Consider the following 6000-nt stretch of genomic DNA (forward strand, 5'->3'; position numbering starts at 1 on the left):
CCCCAGAGCATGCTCTCTCCTGCTCTCACCTCCCACAGGCCGCTCCCTTCCCCGGCGCGCTCACCTCCCACAGGCCGCTCCCACTTCCCACAGGCCGCTCCCTTCCCCGGCGCTCTCACCTCCCACAGGCCGCTCCCTTCCCCGGCGCTCTCACCTCCCACAGGCCGCTCCCTTCCCCGGCGCTCTCACCTCCCACAGGCCGCTCCCTTCCCCGGCGCTCTCACCTCCCACGGCGCTCTCACCTCCCACAGGCCGCTCCCTTCCCTGGCGCTCTCACCTCCCACAGGCCACTCCCTTCCCCAGCGCTCTCACCTCCCACAGGCCGCTCCCTTCCCCGGCACTCTCACCTCCCACAGGCCGCTCCCTTCCCCGGCACTCTCACCTCCCACAGGCCACTCACTTCCCCGGTGCTTTGCCCCACCCCCCACCCCTGCCCTTTGCCCCACCGCTGCCCTTTGCCAGTGTCTCACACAGAGGCTGAGAGAAGGCTGTCAGTCTGAGAGTACAGCCAGTGTCTCACACAGAGGCTGAGAGTACAGCCAGTGTCTCACACAGAGGCTGTGAGAAGGCTGTCAGTATGAGAGTACAGCCAGTGTCTCACACAGAGGCTGGGAGAAGGCTGTCAGTCTGAGAGTACAGCCAGTGTCTCACACAGAGGTTGGGAGAAGGCGGTCAGTCTGAGATTACAGCCAGTGTCTCACACAGAGGCTGAGAGAAGGCTGTCAGTCTGAGAGTACAGCCAGTGTCTCACGCAGAGGCTGAGAGAAGGCTGTCAGTCTGAGAGTACAGCCAGTGTCTCACACAGAGGCTGAGAGAAGGCTGTCAGTCTGAGAGTACAGCCAGTGTCTCACACAGAGGCTGAGAGAAGGCTGTCAGTGTGAGAGTACAGCCAGTGTCTCACGCAGAGGCTGAGAGAAGGCGGTCAGTCTGAGATTACAGCCAGTGTCTCACACAGAGGCTGAGAGAAGGCTGTCAGTCTGAGAGTACAGCCAGTGTCTCACGCAGAGGCTGAGAGTACAGCCAGTGTCTCACGCAGAGGCTGAGAGAAGGCTGTCAGTCTGAGAGTACAGCCAGTGTCTCACACAGAGGCTGAGAGAAGGCTGTCAGTCTGAGAGTACAGCCAGTGTCTCACACAGAGGCTGAGAGAAGGCTGTCAGTCTGAGAGTACAGCCAGTGTCTCACACAGAGGCTGAGAGAAGGCCGTCAGCCTGAGAGTACAGCCAGTGTCTCACGCAGAGGCTGAGAGAAGGCTGTCACCCTGAGAGTACAGCCAGTGTCTCACACAGAGGCTGAGAGAAGGCTGTCAGTCTGAGAGTACAGCCAGTGTCTCACACAGAGGCTGAGAGAAGGCTGTCAGTCTGAGAGTACAGCCAGTGTCTCACACAGAGGCTGAGAGAAGGCTGTCAGTCTGAGAGTACAGCCAGTGTCTCACGCAGAGGCTGAGAGAAGGCTGTCAGTCTGAGAGTACAGCCAGTGTCTCACGCAGAGGCTGAGAGAAGGCTGTCAGTCTGAGATTACAGCCAGTGTCTCACACAGAGGTTGGGAGAAGGCGGTCAGTCTGAGATTACAGCCAGTGTCTCACACAGAGGCTGAGAGAAGGCTGTCAGTCTGAGAGTACAGCCAGTGTCTCACGCAGAGGCTGAGAGAAGGCTGTCAGTCTGAGAGTACAGCCAGTGTCTCACGCAGAGGCTGAGAGAAGGCTGCCAGTCTGAGAGTACAGCCAGTGTCTCACGCAGAGGCTGAGAGAAGGCTGTCAGTCTGAGAGTACAGCCAGTGTCTCACGCAGAGGCTGAGAGAAGGCTGTCAGTGTGAGAGTACAGCCAGTGTCTCACGCAGAGGCTGAGAGAAGGCTGTCAGTCTGAGAGTACAGCCAGTGTCTCACACAGAGGCTGAGAGAAGGCTGTCAGTCTGAGAGTACAGCCAGTGTCTCACGCAGAGGTTGGGAGAAGGCGGTCAGTCTGAGATTACAGCCAGTGTCTCACGCAGAGGCTGAGAGAAGGCTCAGTCTGAGAGTACAGCGAGTGTCTCACACAGAGGCTGAGAGAAGGCTGTCAGTATGAGAGTACAGCCAGTGTCTCACACAGAGGCTGGGAGAAGGCTGTCAGTCTGAGAGTACAGCCAGTGTCTCACACAGAGGTTGGGAGAAGGCGGTCAGTCTGAGATTACAGCCAGTGTCTCACACAGAGGCTGAGAGAAGGCTGTCAGTCTGAGAGTACAGCCAGTGTCTCACGCAGAGGCTGAGAGAAGGCTGTCAGTCTGAGAGTACAGCCAGTGTCTCACGCAGAGGTTGGGAGAAGGCGGTCAGTCTGAGATTACAGCCAGTGTCTCACACAGAGGCTGAGAGAAGGCGGTCAGTCTGAGATTACAGCCAGTGTCTCACACAGAGGCTGAGAGAAGGCTGTCAGTGTGAGAGTACAGCCAGTGTCTCACACAGAGGCTGAGAGAAGGCTGTCAGTCTGAGAGTACAGCCAGTGTCTCACGCAGAGGCTGAGAGAAGGCTGTCAGTCTGAGAGTACAGCCAGTGTCTCACGCAGAGGCTGAGAGAAGGCTGTCAGTCTGAGAGTACAGCCAGTGTCTCACACAGAGGCTGAGAGAAGGCTGTCAGTCTGAGAGTACAGCCAGTGTCTCACGCAGAGGCTGAGAGAAGGCTGTCAGTGTGAGAGTACAGCCAGTGTCTCACACAGAGGCTGAGAGAAGGCTGTCAGTCTGAGAGTACAGCCAGTGTCTCACGCAGAGGCTGAGAGAAGGCTGTCAGTCTGAGAGTACAGCCAGTGTCACACGCAGAGGCTGAGAGAAGGCTGTCAGCCTGAGAGTACAGCCAGTGTCTCACACAGAGGCTGAGAGTACAGCCAGTGTCTCACACAGAGGCTGAGAGTACAGCCAGTGTCTCACACAGAGGCTGAGAGTACAGCCAGTGTCTCACACAGAGGCTGAGAGAAGGCTGTCAGTCTGAGAGTACAGCCAGTGTCTCACGCAGAGGCTGAGAGAAGGCTGTCAGTCTGAGAGTACAGCCAGTGTCTCACACAGAGGCTGAGAGAAGGCTGTCACCCTGAGAGTACAGCCAGTGTCTCACGCAGAGGTTGGGAGAAGGCGGTCAGTCTGAGATTACAGCCAGTGTCTCACACAGAGGCTGAGAGAAGGCGGTCAGTCTGAGATTACAGCCAGTGTCTCACACAGAGGCTGAGAGAAGGCTGTCAGTCTGAGAGTACAGCCAGTGTCTCACGCAGAGGCTGAGAGAAGGCTGTCAGTCTGAGAGTACAGCCAGTGTCTCACACAGAGGCTGAGAGAAGGCTGTCAGTCTGAGAGTACAGCCAGTGTCTCACGCAGAGGCTGAGAGAAGGCTGTCAGTCTGAGAGTACAGCCAGTGTCTCACGCAGAGGCTGAGAGAAGGCTGTCAGTCTGAGATTACAGCCAGTGTCTCACACAGAGGCTGGGAGAAGGCTGTCACCCTGAGAGTACAGCCAGTGTCTCACACAGAGGCTGAGAGAAGGCTGTCAGTCTGAGAGTACAGCCAGTGTCTCACACAGAGGCTGAGATAAGACTGTCAGTCTGAGAGTACAGCCAGTGTCTCACACAGAGGCTGAGAGAAGGCTGTCACCCTGAGATTACAGCCAGTGTCTCACACAGAGGCTGAGAGTACAGCCAGTGTCTCACACAGAGGCTGAGAGTACAGCCAGTGTCTCACACAGAGGCTGAGATAAGACTGTCAGTCTGAGAGTACAGCCAGTGTCTCACACAGAGGCTGAGAGTACAGCCAGTGTCTCACACAGAGGCTGAGAGTACAGCCAGTGTCTCACACAGAGGTTGGGAGAAGGCTCGGTCTGAGAGTACAGCCAGTGTCTCACACAGAGGCTGAGAGAAGGCGGTCAGTCTGAGATTACAGCCAGTGTCTCACACAGAGGCTGAGAGAAGGCTGTCAGTCTGAGAGTACAGCCAGTGTCTCACACAGAGGCTGAGAGATGGCTGTCAGTCTGAGAGTACAGCCAGTGTCTCACGCAGAGGCTGAGAGAAGGCTGTCAGTCTGAGAGTACAGCGAGTGTCTCACACAGAGGCAGAGAGAAGGCTGTCAGTCTGAGAGTACAGCCAGTGTCTCACACAGAGGCTGAGAGAAGGCTGTCACCCTGAGAGTACAGCCAGTGTCTCACACAGAGGCTGAGAGAAGGCTGTCAGTCTGAGAGTACAGCCAGTGTCTCACACAGAGGCTGAGAGAAGGCTGTCAGTCTGAGAGTACAGCCAGTGTCTCACACAGAGGCTGAGAGAAGGCTGTCACCCTGAGAGTACAGCCAGTGTCTCACACAGAGGCTGAGAGAAGGCTGTCAGTCTGAGAGTACAGCCGGTGTCTCACACAGAGGCTGAGAGAAGGCTGTCAGTCTGAGAGTACAGCCGGTGTCTCACACAGAGGCTGACATAAGGCTGTCAGTCTGAGAGTACAGCCAGTGACCCTGGAAGTCTACCTTGCCAACGGACTATGCTTGTCAGGTCACTAAACCTGAGAGGGTAAGGGTTACCCATTGAACTCTACTACACAATCTAATGTTTAAACTGGGAACCGGCTTAGCTGGCCAGTGAGAGTTAGCACAGTTATTTAGTTTAGTTAGCGTCCCGAGCGGCGTAGGTTTTTGTTTTGTTACTCAAACGGACAGTGTTCCCCACAAAGTGTTACAGTATTTGTTTTACATCTGTGGACAGAAATAAACCACAGTGAATAACACTCCTGCTCTGGACTGATCACCAGTCCTCCTGCTACAAAAAAATATATATATAATCAAGAAATAAATAGATGATACCGTTCTGTGGCTAACGAAATGCTTTTATTTGTGCGAGCTTTCGAGATACACTGATCTCTTCTTCCGGCGATGTTACAATGAATGAAGCAAGCAAAAGGTATACTTAAAAACAGTGTCTCTTGGAATGTTATCTGTGCTTGTCCTTCCCCCGGTGTGGATGAGATTAATGGCTAGAGGTGTTAAATAATAGCTATTAATCTCATCCACACCGGGGGAAGGACCAGCACAGATAACATTCCAAGAGACACTGTTTTTAAGTATACCTTTTGCTTGCTTCATTCATTGTAACATCGCCGGAAGAAGAGATCAGTGTATCTCGAAAGCTCGCACAAATAAAAGCATTTCGTTAGCCACAGAACGGTATCATCTATTTATTTTTTGATTATTGAAGCTCGGCTAACACGGTACTGATACCTCTCTCTCTCTCTCTCTATATATATGTATATATACATATATATATGTAACGGTATTTCTGAACCGGCCTGACCCACCCAATCTCACATTGGCCCCTGTGGTCTAACCGGCCCCCATTACAGTGTGGTAGTGTCTGGTGGTGCACCTGTTGGCCACAGGACTCCTGAGTCTCCCGCATGATGGTGTGTGGGGAGGACCCGTCCAGACAGGCAGCTGAGGTAGTGTGCTGAGTCTCACCTAGTTCCAGTGCAGATCCTCCACCTCATCAGGGTCCCTGCGTCCGCATGGGGATGATCCTGTTGAGGAACTCCTCCGTGGTGCTCCTCTCTGTACATTCACTCCACACATGTACACGAGAGGGTTTGTGAATGAGAACATCTTTATTGATTGATTGATGTGGGCTAGCTGCCCCTCGCAGTAGATTCTTAGCCACTCATGTCCAATCAGTGCCTCCCTTTAAAAGGTATATCTCTCCTTAGATAGGGATTCCCTATCCCCGCAGGGATCACTGCCCTGTGCCAGGTCCCTGGACACAGTCTCCTCTCAGTTACTATAACATAACTAGAACTCTCATTAACTCAGGCTAGTACTAGAACTTGAACTCCTGCCAGAACTGGACGCAGATCTAACTTTAGACTCAGTGCTGTGCCTTATGTACACTCTGGAAGCTGACACACCTCTGACATCACTAACCATGGAGTCAGAGCATGTGACTACTCCCATCCATACACAGGGCACCCCACCAGGGTGTGAGGGCAAACCTCCATAATTACTGCTGGCATGCCCACAACTTACCAGG

The sequence above is a fragment of the Ascaphus truei genome, chromosome 20, assembly GCF_040206685.1.
Source record: "Ascaphus truei isolate aAscTru1 chromosome 20, aAscTru1.hap1, whole genome shotgun sequence".
NCBI classification, from domain to species: domain Eukaryota; kingdom Metazoa; phylum Chordata; class Amphibia; order Anura; family Ascaphidae; genus Ascaphus; species Ascaphus truei.